The 19679-nt window shown below is 43.2% G+C and overlaps 1 protein-coding gene across 5 annotated transcripts in view; it reads left to right on the top strand.

The window, feature by feature from the left end:
- DGKI (diacylglycerol kinase iota) overlaps nucleotides 1-19679 on the top strand; it is a 214458-nt gene that overhangs the window by 9157 nt on the left and 185622 nt on the right. The window contains exon 1 of one of the 5 annotated variants that reach the window (XM_052668699.1): nucleotides 10458-10495. The exons of the other annotated variants lie outside the window; for them this stretch is intronic. The gene's annotated coding sequence lies outside the window, so the exon portion shown is untranslated. Of the gene's footprint in view, nucleotides 1-10457; nucleotides 10496-19679 lie in introns of those variants that run through there. 5 annotated transcript variants of the gene reach the window in all.

The raw sequence follows: 19679 nt of genomic DNA, 5'->3' as shown, positions 1-19679 counted from the left end.
TGCATGTTTGGTTGCGGGTGGCCTTCCATTAGCTGAGAGGAACACAAGCTATTCTTCATTCTTCATTTTACCTCTGCAGGTAGCCAGCAGTTACAAGTGTCACTTCTGCAAGGCAGTATATTTTGCTTTGGAGCACGTCATTTCTCATTGTATCAGTGTTATTCCTGACCACTTTTCTGGCATTAGAATTCTTGGATTTCTTCAGTGTTTCTGATCTGCTCCCTCTCCTTTCTCATTCTGTAGCTTGCCTTTTCTGCCCTATCTTCCTTGCAGCATGTTTCTGCCTTTTTCCCAATTCCTGCCAATACACTGGTGCTTTGTGTGGGTTTATGTATCTGCGTGGTGCATGGTGCAATGAACAAAGAACATGCAGCGACAGAAATACTGTATTTCACGTTCTAGAAGGTTAGGCTTAAATTATTCAGTTTGCTCCAAGAGGTTTTTTCCCCATCTGTCATGGCCGGTGTGAGCAAAGTCTGGTGCTGCATCTTTGATGCCTTTCTGTCAAGATTCTCATAATAATCTGCTTTCTTTCTCCCTTTCCATTTGCAGTACTGGCATTTCTCAAGCTCTGGTGTGGAAGAGTATGTTGTAGTGGTTGTGAAGTAGCTACATACGTCTTTAAAGTGCAATTGAATGTAAAGGTAGAGGCGGTTCTTGGACTTCTGAGTCACTGTAATGCAAATCTATAGCAAAAAGAAGGATGAATCTTTTGCCATCTTCATCTCTTTATGTTTTAGAATTTGAAGGAATGCTGAAAAGCGCTCAGCAGACCTTGTTGAGAAAAAGTACTGGAGAGAATTCATAGTGCCTTGAATACAGGGTAGTGTTCTGATACTTGGGTGGGCTCTTTTGGCCTTGTGAATCTTGATTTGTTGTTTGGTGTTCAGGTTGGAAAAATGTTTTTTTCATCACATTAAGTCTGATGTGGACTATATCATCATTTTACAATTACACTATGATCTTGGTTAAGCAGCAAGATGATTGAGTGTTGGGTTATGTGGTCTCTGAGCTGTCAGCTCTTGTTCTCTCTTCTTTAAGTGGATGGCAGGGGAGATGACTGATGGCTGTGATGCTGGGGCAATTACAAATTGGACTGAGATGATGATAGCAGTCGAGATGCCCCTTCACAAAGCTTGTCTGCCATGTTTAGAAACAGCCAACTAGATGGGATTCAGACATGTAAGCTAGCAGTGGCAATTCTGTCCTATAACATATCCTTACCTATCAAACCTTAATCCAGCTGAAAGGGAGGAAAGCTAGCCATTAGCAGGGATTGCTGTTGGCAGTTTGGGCTGGAGGTTTTGGGTGTAGCACAGCTTTGCATGTGTTTTCCCTGTGGCAAAACATCTGATCTCTCCCAGAAAATAAGTTTCTTGCAGACCCCTGTCTTGCCCTTCTTGGGAATGTGATGACCATCAACAGAAACCAAATATGGCCTTTAAAAGCATTGCATGCACTCACTCAATTGTATAGGCAGATTCAAGCTGGAAGTGCTCTGGGAAATGCTTTCCAGGGCAGTATGGATGGAGAGAGTCCTCCCATTAATGAACATGTCTTAGAAGAATCACAGAATTGTCGGGGTTGGAAAGGACCTTTAGAGATCATGTAGTCCAACCCCCAACCTCCTATATAATGCACTCTGAATCTTTCTTCTTTCATCTAGGAAAGGTACAGGGGTAAACTATTACAGTTAACCAGAAGAAATCTTCAGTGTGACACACAAATATTTTTTATTTCCTCTGATTCTCCCAGAGTCAGCGCATTCAAGACCAACTAATGCATATCTCCCAGTGTTCACCTCAAGTCTGGTGAAAATGTGAGAGATCAAATGACAGGAAATTGTTAAGAAAAGCCTCTTTTTATTCCTGGGTTGGACAATATGGTCATCTTTTCCCCATCTCCTTAAGTGCAGAAAGGGAAATAATCAAATGCAATTCTGTCCTCAGCTCTCATAGGGCAGTGAAAATGTCTTCAGCCTGCTCTCTGCTTACATTTCCAATTCTCTTTTTTCTAAAAGGCTTTGAGCTTAGCATTTGTATCAGTACCTGGTCTTGTACAGAATTCAGATAAAACAAGTAAATAAAGCAAATACAGAGAAAGAGTAAGGCTCAGCTGCTGAACCCCTGTGTGAGGTTTCTCTCATTTCACAGATCTTGCTGTCTCTCCACTGGAACAGAAAATGGGATGACTAATTTTGGGAGGGAGACAGAAGGAAGAGGGGAGTTGACCCGTGTCTATGAAAGAGCTGTGTTCTTACTTCCTAGCTCCCTAATTGATAAAAGGCCTTTGTTTATTCAGGGAAAGTGGTAGCACAGGGAGCAGCACTGAAATCTTCCATCACGCGGGTTGCACCTCTCTCCTGACTTAGCAGAAAAAGAAGGTAATTCACTCTTTTTTTGTCTTTGGCCTTTATCCTGAGATTACTCATGCTTTTTGCTTCCTGAAATTCAAAGATTGTTCTCTTTCACACATGAACTGCCAAGATACCAGATGGCCTTGTCTTTCTGCCACCAATGACCTTATTTTGCTACTCTTTGCAGCTGTGCAATGTCCTAAATGAAATCTGTAGCTGAAGATAGAATCATAGAACATCCGAAGTTTGAAAGGACCCACAAGGATCATTGAGTCCAACTCCTGACTCCATGTAGGACCACCCCAAAATCAGATATATGTCAGAGGGCATTGTCCAGATGCTTCTGGAACTCTGTCAGCTTGGGGCCATGACCACTGAACTGGGATGCCTGTTCAGGGCCTGACCACCTTCTGCTGAAGAACCTTTTTGTCATATCCAACCTGACCCTCCCCTGAAGGTTCCTGGCAGCTGTGAATGTGGGTTCTCAGTTGGGTCTGGAAACTCAGGCTATTCCTGATTCTCCCATCTGCTTGTGCCTCATGTACCTTTTGCTCATTAAAAGAAGTTTTGATCATTTCAGCCTCAGTCAGCCCTTCAGCTGACCAAAGACAGACGTTTCCAGTGGGTCACAAGCAATTGAGATAAAGAAGGGTAAGGAGGGTGCAAACAGTATGTAATGCTTTGACACAGTAAATTTTCAAGTTTGAAAGAGGCCATTAGTGATATGAAACAGAGAGGAGAGAAGGAGGAAATAAGGTGGGATGGAGAACTGTAGCCCAACTTTCCCTTCTCTGATCTGAAAAAAGAATGAGATGTTAATTCCTCTCCAGTGAGAGAAGCAGCTTGCTGTCTCAAAAGGCTGCTCCCTGGCAAATCAGCTTTCCCACCTACTCACACTCAGAATCACAGACAGAAAGCATGGGGCTCTCCCAGGTCTCGGGGCTGAGCCATGCCCAGGTGCTTGCCCTTGCTCCCCACACAGCAGTTGTGCAGGGTACCCCCTTCCCCACTGGCTCCCCTACCGCCCCAGTACCCTGCTGGAGCTTTGTTTCTGATTCAGTCACTCTTAAAACAGTGTCAGAATTTGTCAGGTGCTGAGAGTGATATTTGCTTGATGGAAATGTTGGCCCTATTGTGAATCAATTCTAAGAGCTTTTCGCAGCGAGGTTGTAAGACAGTGAGGTGAATTGATTACACATGCAGACAAAGCAGCTTCTATTATGTGTGAAAACATAAATAATGGGGGAATAAATGCAAAACAGTGAGATCATCTCCAATAATCTTTTCCAGGTATCATTATGCTTTCAACAGGCATAATAGTACATGTTGGTGTGCAACTGTAGTGGTAGAGGAATGCAACCACGTCCATGAGGCAAGAGAGCAGGTAGGTCTGAAGGACTCAGTCCTGAGCCACAATGTGTGTACAAAAATGCAAAGATGACTTCACAGATCTCAGTGATAGATCTGTTCAAGAGGAGCAACAATGGGCAAAACCGTGACTATTCCTTAAAATCAAGTGACCTCTCATTGTAAATTGAGAGAAGGAAAACCAGGTATGAGGCAATACCTCTGAAGGTACCACAGCATTGTCACTTGTAATTCAGTTCTTCTGTAATGGAGAACCATGGCTGAAGTATTTCCCATGGAACATTTTTTCAGTCTGCTGACATAACTATGTTTTCCAACTGAAGTCTTCTGGGGAGGATGCTAATTTTGTTTTCAAAAAATAGATGAGCAACACATTCAAATATTCATCATAACTTGTAATCCTATTAACTGAAATACAGAATATTTGATACTATAATTCCTTGGAATGTCTTTATGCAGGTTTGTGTTTTTGGTTTGGTTTTTTTGTTTTCACTCTGATTCAAAAGAAATCTTGCTTTGTTTTGACTTGAAACATCAGAATTTCCCGAAGAATAGAAATGCTGAGTTTTGGCAAGCCAAAGTTATCTGGTAGCATCTGTGAAACCAGCTTGGTCATAATTAATTTTCCGTGTTAGAAATATGTTGCAATAACCATATTTAGTGTTAATCAGCTGAATGATACCTACTCTTTTCTGAAGGACCTAAGACTGAATGAACCTGAAAGATGAGTTGTCCTCGGGCTGCTAGCAGAATGGCTTGATGTCATGGTTAAAGTATATTAACAGGCTAATATCAGATAGTGAATGGCCATCTGCTGCTTTATGGGTAAACAGAAAGGTAATTCTCCAGCGGTGTTTGAAAGCCAAAGGTAGAAAAGGTGTATGGTTAGGGTTGTTTTTTGCTTGTTTGCTTTGCTTTTGTTCTTTCTTTTTTTTTCTAAGAATATTCTGCATCTGCCTCAAGCTACTGACAGCATGTACCAGGTGATATTAAAATCCAAGTAGTCATTTATTGGAATTTGTTCTCTGAATAAGCAAAAGTTAAAGTGATCTCTGACTTTTAGGAGTGGAAAAGCCTCTGCAGTCAAGAAACACTACTTTTTATTTTCCTTCCTGTTTCTGCTTTTCTCACTCTGGACCACAGAGCAGTCAGATCAGTATCTACCCCACCAGCAAGGGGTACCCTGTGATGGATCTTGGCTGGATGGTGGTGTCTCCCACCGTGTTCTGGGCATATGCCACAGTCTGCTTGGGTGAGTGTTTCATACAAGCCAAGTTGCTGTCAGATTTGTCTCTCAGAAAGGAGAAGATCCCATACAGCTGATAGGGGCAGCAGAGGAGGAGGGAACAATCCCTTGTAATGGCTACCTGTGGAGGGTCAATGGCCATCTTCTGTTTGAGACTGAAAGGTGTTGATAACCACAGAATGAAGAGGAACAGAGATTATATGCGGGGTTTATTATAATATGTCTGGGCAGTGGATTGCTAGCTTGCCTGTCAAATAACAGCATCTGCTTGTGCTGGTTTCACTGTTCCCGACATGTAACTCCCATGGGATTTAAGAACTTTCTTGGGAAGAGATTGTGCGAGTGTGCAGTTCTTGCTATTAAGACTAATGCATTTCCTTCTAATGGCTTTGCTGTGATTAGTCAGTCCCCACGTGTATGCATTTGATGTTAGGTGTCACTTCTTACTGGCTCTGGAAAAAAATGTGAGCCCTAATATGTGTGAAGAAGTAAATATAACAAGGGGATGAGCAATCCCTAAAGAATAACTTCGGGCTAAGAGGGCTCCCTTCCTCCAGTGTCCTCAACAGTCATTAGCAAGCAAGAGAGTCTTCTCCAAAGGGCAATTTTTTCCAGCTTAATTCAGGCTCTGGCTCCTCACTGTCCTCTAGAAAAGCCCATCTCTGTTTAGCTTAGAAAGCTGAAAGTGGTAGTTCTGATGTCGGCCCCTCCTATAAGATGAAGAATAGATCTGTGTGCGCTTGTTAATGTTTGACAAATGTTTCCAAACAGAAAATGCGAAACCTGGGAACTCCATTTGCAAAAACAAAACCAAAGCCACATATTTTTCACAGTGAAAGTTAGAGAGTTTTTCTGAGGTGGGGAGGAGGTGGGGGTGGGGGAAAGAGGGAAATCTTTATTTGAAGTGGAGATGGTGACTTATAGTGGATGCTGGCAATTTTAAAAATTGCTGCAGTAGCTCTACAGCCAAATGGAGATGTTGCCATTTTGCCTGTTGTGAACCATGTCTTTAAAAGGATTTCCTTTGCCAGCTGCACGGGCAGCTAGAAGACTGTTGTTCTGTATTCCAGTCTCAGTCCAGAAATCCAGAGTAGATCTCTTGCCTTATACCTGTCCTATCTGTGGAATTTAGGCACATTGTTGTGTTTTCTGTGAACTACAATAAATTACCTGGAAAGTAAAATGCATGTGTTGCTCATGGCGATGCTGGTCTCTGAGGACTGCTGCTTAATGGTTCGAAGGCAGCCCTGGATATACCATGGTCTGGTGAATAGAGCACTTATTAGAGGGTGGGCTGGCATCTCTGTGTAGCTTCTGGCACTCATTGCAGCACTCAGTCCTCATGTGTTGATGAGCTTTGCTGTTAGCTTAATTCTCACTGGTACCTTAACTCATCCACCTCGTCGGAGCGATGCAAACTGAACCTGTGCACAGCATCTTTATCTTGAACATGCCACATCTCAAAATGTTGATTATTTGCTGAATGATACCTGGGAGACTTGTATTTAACCTCTTTGTTCTTTTTCCTTTCTTTCATTTGTTGGGAGCCTGAAAATGTGCAGGTGACAAGAGAAAAAAAAAGGCTAGGGAAGGGTACTGTATATCACTTCAGGCATTGTAGCATATTTGTGATTATTGTGCAGGAAGGGAGATGATAGACTGTGGTTATTTAGTTTGAGTAGAGGAAAATATGATGAAATAAGTGAACCCAGAGGCTTTTTTTTTTTTCCTTGCCATACATAACTGTTTTGTGTGTATTTAATAGGGAATTCAGTGCTGCAGGATATCATGGAAGGGAAATATTTAGCAGGATTCAAAGAAGGATTAGTCTTTTAAGTGAAAATGAATTGTATTCATAGCAAGTCTGCCTGCTGAGTATACTCACAATGTCACAAGAGTTGCCAGTGTTTTCTTGCTTCAGGGGGGCAAGAGAATCACCTGCTGTGGCTGTGAAGGGATTATCTCTGTGCTTTCCATCCTTCACTGGGCACGTTTCTGCTTGTTTTTCTGTTTGCTTTCCCTTAAAACATCAGGTATTGGTGCGATATTGAAAAGGGGCTTCTTGAACTCAGGGGCCAATGACTTGATCAGGCATGACAGCCTCCAGGGACCTAAACAAATAAAGTAGGAACTAATTCTGTTCCCCCATCTAAAATTCTAATCTTGTTTGTGACGTTGTAATTGGTTACCATAGGAACAATTATGGTGTCATAAAAAGAAGATTATGAATTTAACTGAGGAATAAGCAGCTGGAGCAGATGAACTTTTCAGTAATTCCTATCTCCTGTGGAATCTGCTCTTTTTATGCAAAAAGATATTGTTTCAAGTAAAGAAAGATGGGTTAGAAGAAATCCATTAAATGTGCGCCGAAGGAAGAGTAGTGTATCCAAAAGTATACTGCTTTAAGCTTCTGGGTCTCTGAGGATGCTGCATTATAAAGAAAATCTCATTTATACATAGGGATGCTAGAATGAGCAGCAGATCTCCTGTCTTGCATGCACTTTTCCAGGTGGTGAATCCACATTTTTTTCTTTCTATGAATTATTTTTTGGTTTAAGTTTTAAGAGTGGAAACTACTTTTTCAACTAGGGTTAATGTCAAAATTTAAAAGATGAATGAATATTGGAGCAACCTGACTGTTTGCTAGGTGAGCATGCTTTAAATTTTGATGGCTTTTCACAAGTCTTATGGAGAGCAGCAGAGGGAACTGAGATTGTTCAGTCTGGAGGAGCTCAGGAGAGACCTCATCGCTCTCTGTAATGACCACGAAGGAGGTTGTGGTGAGCTGAGGGTCGATCTTTTCTCCCAGGTAACAGTGATAGGACAAAGGTAATGGCAAAGTTGCACCGGGGGAGACTGGGGTTGGATATTAGGAAACACTTTTTCTCAGAAAGAGTGGTGCTGCACTGGAACAGGCTGTCCAAGGAGGTGGTAGGGTCACTATCCCTGGAGGTGTTCAAGGAAAGGGTAGATGTAATACTGAGGGACATGGTTAGTGCCCGATACTGGAAGTAGGTAGAGGGTTGAACTAGATCAGGCGTGTCCAGACCACAGCCCACAGGCCACATGAGGCTCAGCATGGCTCACAGTGAAGCCCACCCCCTATCTGCACTACAAAGGTAGTGATGGTTTCCTGTGAAGTGGCTCTGGGCAGGTGCCCATTGCTCAGCAACAGCCAAACTGTCAGCGTGCTATTAACAGTGTGTTGACTGAAAGCAGGGCACACAGAGGGTAGTGCTGTGCAGTGCTGACTCAAGTGATGGCAAATAATTGTATGCATTTTGATACATTGGCAAAACACATGGCTCCAAACAGCAAAGAATACTCAGCTGTGCTTTCTATTTTCATAAAGGAATTTGAAAATAAAATCACAGAATTCTTGGAGTTGGAAGGGACCCTTAAATGTCATCTAGTTCAACTCCCCTGCAATGAACAGGGACATCACAGCTAGATCAGGGTGCTCAGAGCCTCATCCACCCTGACCTTGAGTGTCTCCAGGGATGGGGCATCCACTGTCTCTCTGGGCAACCTGTTCCAGTGCCACATCACTCTCACTGTAAAAGACTTTTTCCTTGTATCCAATGTAAATCTTTCCTCTTTCAGTTTGAAACCATTTCCCCTTTTCCTATCACAACAGACCCACTAAGGGGTCTGTCTCCTTCTTTCTTACATCCCCCTTTAGATATTGAAAGGCAGCTTTTGGGTCCCTCTAGAGCCTTCTTTTCTCCAGGCTGAAAAGCCCCAGTTCTCTCAGCCTGTCCTCACAGGGAGGCGTTCCATCCCTGGCATCATTTTTCTGACCCTCCTCTGGGCACACTCCAACAGGTCCATATCTCTCCTGTACTGAGGACTGCACATCTGGACGCAACACTCTAGATGAAGTCTTGCCAGTGCAAAGTAGAGGGGCAGGATCACCTCCCTGCAGCCCAAGGTATGGTTGGCTGCGAGGGCACATTGCTAGCTCATGCCCAGCTTGCCATCCACCAGTACCTCCACGTCCTTTTCAGCAGGGCTGTGCTCCAACCTCACATCCCCCAGCCTGTACTGATAGTGGGAGTTGCCACTACCAGTGGCAAGGTGCAGACCCAGGTTTATTTTGTTGAAGCCCATGAGGTTCTCCTGCGTCCACTGATTGAACCTGTCTAGGTCCCTCTGGATGGCATCCAGTCTGCACCCCACAGTTTGGGGTTTCAAAACTGGCGAAATAGATATGATCTATTTACATTTGCAAGTCCATTTTCAGTTGATATATGAGCTGCAAATTTTTAAATAGAATGTTAATATCTGTGCTGATTGCTTTGCAGTCTTGGACATCCTTACTCACTCTCTTGGAGTCAGGCAGGAACTGCTTGGCTTGACTCTCCATCCTGCTGTTTACTGCTCTGACCTGAGCCACTTGGTCAGCAATGCATTAGCAGAAGAGCCATTAATAAGAATTACTAATACATAGCAAGGTGCAGAAAGTGGTGTGCATAGCTGAGGGTAGTGCTCGGGATGGGACTGATGGCAAGAAACTGCCTGAGGACTTGAGTCTAATGTGGTGCTTTTGTTTTGTTGTTTGCTCCTGTGACATTCGCTTAGCTCTCTTGGCCTCCCTCATCTCTCTGTCAGAAGAGAAAATGTAGTTCTATCTGCATGAGAGCTGAAATGTAGGGCTCCTGGGATTTTTTGGGCAATCTTTGCTCTTAGCCATGACACTGGCCCTTACTGTTGCTTTCTTACAGGAACACAAACAGTGCTGTTTGGTTACTGTTGAGTGTATGAGCACAGCTATTCTTGCTTCTCCTGTTACGAAGTGTGGATACCATTACCAAAGCTTGCAGACAGTCGCTGGCATGACAGGTGTCCTCGTGATGCTGTGCTGGGAGCACGAACCTCTCTCTGAAGGCGTTTTCTGGGAAAAACAACAGATACTGGGGACTTCTACTGGTGTTTTCAAAACACAGTACAGAAATAAATGAATCCCTGCAGCACCACTGGGATGGCAGGGAGCAAGCTGTTAGCCTCTTACCTTGGGAAATATGATTCAGAAGTAAAAGCTAAACTATAAATTTTCCCAAAGTTTGCTAAAATAACAAATAGCTCTTTTGGCTACTTGTTTGGGATGCAGATGAGCTTGGAGAACCTGCTGGCTTTTAGCCTGGCAGAGGATCTTTATAGGATTATAAGGAATTTCAGTGAGTGCCATGTGAGCAGGTTTGGATGCTCCTTCACTTCCTGCTGCCTTCCTGGTACAATATTTCAGCTGTTCTCTCTCTCAAAGCCCTTGACCTTCATTCTGCCCAACATACTCCTTTTCACCTCAGTCAGTGCTTGTGTTCCCATGTAAAGGGATCAGCTTGCCAATTGTATGGGAACTGCTAAGTCACGAACCTCTGATTGATCACCAGAGGTGAGCAATGAGTCAGCCAGAGAAGCACAGGTGGAGGCAATTTAAGACCTATTGAAGAGCTGGCTACCAGTGGGGAAGGATCTCTTCTGGAGATCATCTCTGCTGGTGTTTTGTGAGTGAGCCCAGGACAGGGGTAAGCCTTCTATTGATCCTTTTTTTGTTATCGTAGTCTGCTTTGTCAAACTCTCTTGTTTATTTCATAATTATGACATCTTAATATTCATTGATTATACACAAGCATCCTAAGCTACTGTTGTGCAGTGCTCTGGAAGGAGTAGGTTACAAATGCAGTGAGCAGTACTGTGGCTGGTCCTGCCCAATAATGTATGTGCTTTGGAATGTAGAAACATAATTGCTTAAGCTGTGCAGACGTTTTGGGGAGCTCTGTGCAATGAAGTCCCAAAGCAGTAAGCGGAGAGAAAGGCAGAATTAAAAATCCAGAGATTGGCAGATGGTTGGTGCTAACTCAAACTGTGGCAGCTTGAGCTTTGGTTTGGAGCTAAAGCCCTCTGCTGCTCTTACTTGGGTTGTTCCCTTTGGAAACAGGTGACTTGATTGAGTTTCTTACCAAATCCAAATAGTAATTCCTTGCACGAGGGTAGGAAGGCACTGACAACTTGACCAGCTCCTCCAGACTAAGGAAGTATACTCACTGCTTGGCATCTAACTTTCATCAATTGGAGTGATGGCCATGGTTTCATAGATGGGCATATATATATATATATATATATATATATATATATATATATAATTTTTTTTTTTCCCCATCTATGCTCATCTGGAGCCCCACAAGCTCCCTGCATCTCCAGAGGTGCAGGGCCTAGTCCTAGTCAAGTCCCAGTGAGAGCAGGCTGTGATGCTTTACTCTGGTGGCAGGGCTGTCACCTGGCAGACACGTTATGCAGATACCCCCCAGTGAGCTGATCGGACAAGGGAAAATGGTTTCAAAATAAAAAGGAGGAGATTTACATTAGATATAAGGAGGAAGTTTTTTTACAGTCAGAGTGGTGAGGCACTGGGATAGGTTGCCCAGAGAGGTGTTGGGTGCCTTGTCCCTGGAGGCACTCAAGGTCTGGAGGTACTATGAGCACTCTGAGCTATCTGTGGATGTCCCTGTTCATTACTTGGGGAGTTGGACTAGATGACTTTTAATGGTCCCTTCCAACTCAAGCAATTCTATGATTTAATGCTGTGGGGTAGGGAGGCAGCATGTTGGTGTTCTTGGGACAAAAGTAGAGTTGGTTGGTCTCATGTGCATCTTTTTCAGGTATTAACCATAGCTGCTGTACATAAAACATGACCACATCTCTGCTGAGAATGTGAGAGGTGTACCGGCCTGTGTCTGGCAGTGAGGTGCATGGTACATGCCTCCAGGCTAGGCAGGAGAATGTGATTGATGGGTGATCAGAGGTAGCTGACAAACATATGATAAGTTGGACCTCTGGCTACTTCATAGAGGAGAAAAACTGAGCTGCGCTTACTTACTAGCCACTGGGTTTGGTGATGAAGGTGTCCCTTGTGACAGGAGGGTCTCTGAGAGGAGTGAGAAGTTCAGCAAGGGCTGCACTCAACAGACTCGTGAAACATGAGCATGGGTTAGCACAGTTTTTTCAGTCATTGCGTGGAAGCATTAGGCTTGGTGCTCGGTGGTCATGGAGCTCTCTGCTCCTGGGGAAGGCTACCTGGGGAAAAGACCCCGTGTCCATGGGCCCTCTGACCTGAGGTGATGGTGTAGGCAGAGCTTGGCAACATATGGGTGCAGTCTGATCCCTGGTCTTGGCCAGAGCAAAGAAGAAGTACACTAAGCAAGGGGAGTTTTTTCCACCTGGTGATACATAGGCAAGAGTCATGAGAAGGCTGCTTTTATTGTAGGAACATACGTGGGTGCCTTGAAGTCTGCGCACTGTGCTTTCCAAAACAAGGCCGTAAGGCCAGCTTGTTCCATCTTCCATCACGTAAAGTCAACTTTCAGTTCCTAAGTCAGAATCTTTCAGTTGTTCAGAAAACAGTAATTTCTGTGGGTGAAGACCTTACTTTGGCTTTATTAGCAGTTTCCACAGCAAGGTCAAGGCTAGGTGGTGAGGCTAACTTTCAGTGAAGGCTAGAAGGAAGCAATCTCCCACACTGCATTAATTTCAAAAGGATTGACACTCCCCTCCACCATCTTTTCCTATTCTTCTGGAAAATGGTTGCAGGCTGTTGAATTAGATCCACCTCACAGGAATCTTCCTGGGCTCAGGGCAATATGATAAGCTGCCTCTACCTGCACTGCTGGTGACCAGAGCTCTTTCTGTGATGAAATTGTAGTGGTTTATATCAGACCTCAACTTGGGCCTCACTTTTTAAAGCTCCACTTCCTGGGTACTTTAGTAGTACTAAGTGATAAATCCTACTGTGAGTTGAGGGCGAACGGGAAATTATTTCTGGATTGTTATTTCATTTCTGAATTGGTGCTGTTCAGTTTTATCATGAGGGTTTTGATGAAGCTAAATGAGAAAGAGAAATCCATCTAGCAAAACATCTCTTGTTCTGAGCCCCTTTTTCATATGAATCTGGGAACATGAAAGTGCAAATCTGTCTCTTGATGAAAAAAAAATCATGTCTGTTCTAATTTGTAATAGGTCTCTGGGAGCTGAAACAATTTTCCTTTCTCTGCAGATTTAGCCTGAGCATTTCTCAGTGGTCCCGAACTGAACAAATACTTAAAGTACACCCTGCTTTCTCCAACCTTTGCCCTTTTATGCAGTACATGGTATGGCTATGGATAAGTTAGTTCCTGACCAAAATGATCTATGGCAATCAAAGCGTTAAATGAGAGTCAGAGACTATTGTGCATTTGAGGGTGAGTCAGCTTTGGTTTTAAAAAAAAAAAAAAAAAAGCTGTTTGGAAAAAGTGCTGAATGGAAATATTTCAGAAGAGTCTCTCAGTCTGAGAGAAGATGGGGATTTATTTATCTCCATGCAGAAATGATGGCAGACGTTAAAAGTAGTAGCCATGATGAGATCGCTCTAAATTGAAAGTTTTCCGGTAGTATTGTACCTAGTGTCTTGGGTTGGTCTCTTATAGCAGGAACAGCAAATCTTTGAAATGAAGGAATAGGTTGAGGTCAGCAATGCAAATTCAGGTCCGTGAGTGTCTTGATTTACTTGACAGAGGTGCCCAAAAATCTGGTTGTTGGGATGTCCAAGAAGGCACTCTATAGTGCTACCTGGTTGAGCAAGCTCATGGCCTTTGGAGCTGGGCTTGAAGGTTAACAAGTGATTGTGCAGGCCTGTTGCTGCCCCTTGGCAGGCAAAGCCCAGGTGGGCTGCAGGAGATGGTGGCCTTGCTGCATGTGGGGAGATTTCTTGGTGCGTGCATTGAATCGTGGCCATTTTGGTATGAGGCATTAACAGGATGTGTGCATTTGGGGAATGAAAGATTAAAGAGCTGACAGACATCTTTGGAAGTGTTATCCCTCCAGATCTTCTTTTTTATACATGCTGCTTCTCATATTTCATAGTTTTACCTTCTTGGAAAAGGGACTATCAGCCCAAAGGGATAATCCTCAGCTGTAAAGCAGGAAAATGCCAGCAGCAAAGAACTGATGATGTGTGACACAAAATTGCAAATGAACCAACTAAACAGACGTCCAAATTCCCAACTGAAAGGGCATATTGACAAAAAAAAAACCAGAAGAGTTGCCATTAACATGGGATGGAATATTGCTTTGCACTGTAAATTAAGTAAATTTATTCCTGAATTCTTTCTGATTTTTGTGTGGCTGTAAGCAGAGATACTAATGTTTCTAAGACAAATATAGTAGCTTCTTCCTACTCACATAAAGATGTACCAGCAAAATGTGGTAGTGTATTATTATACTATTACAAAGTTGTTAGGTGCTCTGCCAGGCCTTGTTACTTACAAAAAGCTACAACACTTCGAGCTTTTAGCAAAGCCATAGTGGTTGTTATCTGAGGTAAAGACAATGGATTCCTAATTTCGTACTCTAACTCTTGATGCTCACAGTCCTTGGGTGTCTTTCAAATAAGATTTGCCCCTCTGCTCACTTGAGACCTCACCTTTAGTGCTATGTCCAGTTCTAGGCCCCCAACACAAGGACATCGAGCTGTTGGAGTGAGACCAGTGAGGGGAAATGGCTTTAAACTGGAAGAGGGTAAACTAAGACTAGATAATAGGAAGAAATTCTTTACTGTGAGGGTGGTGAGACACTGGCACAGGTTTCCCAGCAAGGCTGTGGGTGCCACCTCCCTGGAGGTGTTCAAGGCCAGGCTGGATGGGGCTTTGAGCAGCCTGGTCTAGAGGGAGGTATCCCTGGCTATAGCAAGGGAGTTAGAACTACGCAATCTTAAAGGTCCCTTTCAACCCAAATCATTCTTTGATTCACTCTGTGATTCTAAGACTTCAAGAAGATCTGCAAATTGTGTGAGTTTTGCTTACTCTTAATTTAATTGCTGTCCTAAATGACATTCAAACATCATCAAGTTCTCCATGGAAATAATAAGCTAAGGAGGTTCTGTTTTTTCCTTTTAAAATTATCTACTACTCATATTTTGATCTAAATATAAAAAATGAGAAAGGAAGTGAAGGCTGTTGATATGACAGCAGTTCCAGTGACATTTCAGGACCCACCTCTTCCTCCCCCTTCCATCTTTCTCCACTGAAGTCCCCTGGGGCAGTCACCAGGAACATCTCAAGTCTCCCAGGAGTGACTGCTTTCCTGCTGTTTGTGCTGGGCTGCTCATACAGGTGGCAATTAAGTCTGTTTTGGGGCCAGAAGGAGCTTGCAGAAATCATCAGGAATGTGGGACCGGTGGAAAGAAAAGCATCCTTGGCATACACGGAGGTTGGAAACTTGTATATGTGGTTGTGTGCACGTTTGGTCAAAGTTGTCATAATGTGTGTGTCAACGTATTGTCTGTTTGTATGCCATAATAAATTTATGTACTAGAAAGATTCCATAATAGAATTTATGTAGTAGAGAAACTAAATTGTTCCTTGAAGTTTAAAGATTCACCCCGTTGGGTTCTGTCACAGCAATTTGAATGAGGAGCTAAAGGGGAATTTTCTATCGAAATGTCACCAAGGACTAAGTAGCAGTAGATGGATGGTGTGGGACACTAGAAGTGCTGGTGTGTGACGAAGGACTTTGCAGTCTCTGAATGATATTGTGCTTTTAATAACCTCTTGTGAATTTATGCCTTCAAGTGCAAAAAATTTTGAGGGGTTTTGTCAGGGATGACAGGACCAAAATTTGACCTGCCTTGGGAATGAAGTTTGTGTTAATGCTTCTGATCTCTGCACTTCTCTTTCTCCCTGCAAGGAGGGTGTGATGTTCTGAGCATGATTGGTGCTCTCTGCTGTCGACCTGAAGGCAGCAGGTTCAGATAGATGGGTTACTTTGTGGCTGCTGATACAGGGAAGCAACCTTGGCTCTATGCCTGACCCTTAGGATACTTGGTTGAGCAGGTCCAGTGCTCATGTATGTTAGGTTATTCCCATTTGATTTCTACCTGTGGGTGGAAATATCTTCATTGAGGTTTCCTGTTTCACTCCCTCATTTGTTAAATGCAAGCCTGTTTTGGATACCCTCAAACTTAGCAGTTTACAATACAAGCTTCTGAGGTGTTCTGAAATTCCTTGCAGTCAGGCTGTTTTCCATTCTCACCATGGTCACATCATTGTGATTTAGGAGACAGTTGAGTCTGTATGATGGGTTTATAGAAGGGAAGCTCCTAATAAAGCACAGCACAGAAGGTACTAGACACAGAATAATTTGGAAACCCTGATTACTAGTTCTTAATTTTCACTGGCTAGTTATAACACTGTGCGTAGCTTTCCGTCGATGCAAATTGATGACTTTGTTCTTTCTCATCTGCTCAGTTTGAAGATGCAGCCCTGCAGAAGGTTTGCTTTGTTCCCTCAGGGCTTTTCATCATGGAACCCACTCCCTGGCAGGCATTGAGCATCACAAGTCCTCTCTCTGCTGTGTTCCTGGCCTTTAAGCCTTCATGCTCTGTGCTGTTGTATTCCCCCATCAGCTTCCATTTCTTACTCTGGCTCTTAGGCTGCTTTGAACAGGCTTCATCAGTCTCTTTTCCCATTTCATTCTCTGTGCAACATCCTCCACTTAAAATCAGAACTGAAACTGATCCATTATCAAAAACTGTAGGATTAATGTATTCAGTTTTGAGCTCCAGTCATGTCTGATTTGGTGTCCATTAAGACAGATGGACTTGCTGTGATTATTATTGCCACTGTATTTTGTCCCTACTGCCCAGATGTGATTTTTAGAACAAATTTTGTTGATTTTTAAGTATATGTAAATGATTATGGGCAGCTGTAGTTGTGGTCTGAGACTCTATATCTCTCTTATGTCTCTGATGTACTTATTTTCAAGTTTCTCTTAATTATTTTTTATTATTTCTTATTTTCTTTGGACAGTTGTAGCAAGAGATGGCAGTGTAGAACCTCAAGTGGTATTAGGTTTTATTTTACTTTAAATGAATTTGGCATTTCTCTGAGTTAGTGATTTGTTTAGCTGAGCTCTTAAACAGTGTTTCTTGGGTTTTTAAAATTGCAGAAGGTTTAATACTATCTAGCAAGGAATCAATTTTTATATAACTCAATGTAATGCAGCAGAAGTTATTCTGGACCTTTCTCATGCTTAATATATATATATATCATATTTATAACCTAAAAGCTGTAAAATTTAGCCTTCTGATGGCACTGGCTGGTGAATTTTATCTTTAAGAAATTTAATAGCTAGCTAGCAGTGAGGTTTTTACTGTACTAGGAAAAAAATTAGATGCAGAGAGGAAACAGTTGTTGATGGTACTATGAAGTAAGTGCATTTGGATTTGTTGTTGTGATGCAGGAAGATAATTTCCTTGGATAGGTCTATATACACTTCAAGTGTGGCTGGGATAGAGCATCTGTTTTCCTTTATCCCAGAAAGTACATATGTTGGAAATATGTATTTGTCCTCTTCCTGTGAGATGGTTCGTGGTGGGGATGCTGCTGGTAGTGCTGGATGCTTTGGTGGTATGATGTGGTGCAGAGCAAGATCAGCAAGATGCATTGCTGCTTTTCTTTTCACCTTTGCTGTCTGCTCAACTTCCACTCTGCTCCACAAGGAACTATAGCTGGTAGGGACAGATGGTAGAGAGCCCTAGAAGGCGGCTTGATGAAAAGCTTTTTATTAGGAGAAAAGGGGGAAGGTGTATTATGGGAGGCTGTATGGATTGCTCTGGGAGGAAATGTTTGAGCCTCCTGAGGGCAAGAATGCTGTGTTTTCAGAGCTTAAACTATAGCTGAACACAAATATGGGACTGAGGCAAGGGACTGGATTTGTTACATGTTCTGACTTCACGCAGCAGTGATGTTGATGACAGTAGCTTTCTCAGAAATAATTAACGTGGGGATGGGAGATCTAAATGCTGCTAGAGACATCAACCAGCTGATTTCAAAGCTGTTTTATACTTAACTCCCTTGCCAGCCACTCAGTTCTCCCCACCTCCCCCAATCGCCCTCTGAATCCCAGATCTTCATCTCTATTTCTGGACTTGATTGGTCACAAACTTCCTGAAATAAAGGAGAAGGCTCAAGGAGGATGATAAATTTGGATATTCAAAGATGTTAATTGCAATAGAACCAATTTCCCGATGAGAGCTCTTCTCCAAAGTGAAGTGGTCTCATCATTATAGAAACACCATCATAATTAACAAGAGCTGTAGCACTTATTGGCAGCTCATCACAGACAGAGGCCCAGGTTAGTGTGTGTCCAGATGGTGGTGTCTCGTTTTCTCACAAGAATGATATCTTCAGGCTCAAAGATGTGGTGTATTGGCAAGGCTTAGCTGCTGCTGCTCTGCTGCTGCTGAAGTCTTACTTCTGACCACTTATCAGGACCTATAGTTACTCTGTTTCAAAATCTCTTTGAGCAAAGCAAACCAGCAACTTTCCGGAGTGTGAAATAAGCAACTCAACAATAAAAACAACAGCCCTGGAGAAGTCTCTTTCTCCTGGCTCCGTTTTCCCTAGTTCTGTTTCCTTCTGATGGCATTTAAAGTGCACCCTGCACATTTGGATTCTGAAAAGAAGATAAATGCTGTTTATCTGCCTCAGCGTGAGGAACAAATGAATCTAACTCCTGCTTTCCATGAAGGAGAGTAGTGTAGGGTAAATTACAAAACTGTTCAACTGGAGACAGTTTTTGAAAAGGCTGCATTGCATAATTGCAAGGTGGGGATCTTTCACCTGAGATGGCCACAGTTCAGATCCTCTCCTATGTCTTCAGCAGAGTCATTCACTTATGTGCATCACAGATAAATGGGACCTGAAGGTCATTGTTCAAAAAAGACCTTGATATCAGTGTTGGAAGAAGTAGTGCATGTCAGCTGTACTGATCAGAGGAACAGCAAAGCCATTTCCACAGAAGGTGCATTTTGTACTGAGGATACAGATTCCCTCATTAAATCTGGTCTGTGTACTCCATCCACTTCAACCTTATCCTCAGACAGCCCAAGCTCTTTTTCCTACCCCCACCTCCTGCATTAGCAATCCATCCCCATTCCTTCTTGGGTGAGCGATGGCTCACAAGTCCCTGTGGTACCTTCAGATCTGGGCAGACAAGGCTCCCTGTGCACATCCCTAAAAATCAGAAGCATGTTTGCTGGCTCCTGCCCCATCCTACTTCCCACTCATCCCCACCTGTTGCCTGTTGTGGAAAAGCAGGAACAAAAGCAAATGCGAGCATGTGTGCAGAGCCCTTTGCATCAGCAGACACTGATGTGAGCAAAGCCCCAGCTTTGGCAACGGTCTGTTTTCCTTCACTGCCAGTTTTTGTTTGCAGTTCAGAGTCGTTGATGATGCCAGCATAGAGAATGGGATACCGCTGTGGGAACATTTCTTTTCTTGACTTTTCTTTGCATCTTCTTGCATGTATGTAATCACCCATAATTTGGTGGAAAATTAGGCTACCTGCTGGTGCTAAAACCCAAATACAAACTTTTGCTATTGCCTGAAATTTCCTTAAAGAGGAAGTAAAACACATTATTCAAATCCCTCCTGCATGTGACAAAGCTTTGGCCTGCTAAGGAGATGGTTCCCAAACCAGCCCATAGCATGTTATGCCTGTGCATGCAGCCAACGGGTCAGATCCAGTGTCATACACACACTTAGCTGCATAGAGCCTCTTCCCACCTTGTGCCTGGTCATGGCTGTGCTTCTGCATATGACAAGCCTCAATTTTATCAAAAGCTGTTCTAGGGGAAGAAGAGAGCTGCACTCCTACCCCACACCTCTTTGTCCTGGT

This window comes from Tympanuchus pallidicinctus, unplaced genomic scaffold, assembly GCF_026119805.1.
Source record: "Tympanuchus pallidicinctus isolate F22 unplaced genomic scaffold, pur_lepc_1.0 scaffold8, whole genome shotgun sequence".
NCBI lineage: Eukaryota > Metazoa > Chordata > Aves > Galliformes > Phasianidae > Tympanuchus > Tympanuchus pallidicinctus.
The sequence above is the reverse complement of the archived record's forward strand: the minus strand, read 5'-3'. Positions and strand labels throughout refer to the sequence as shown.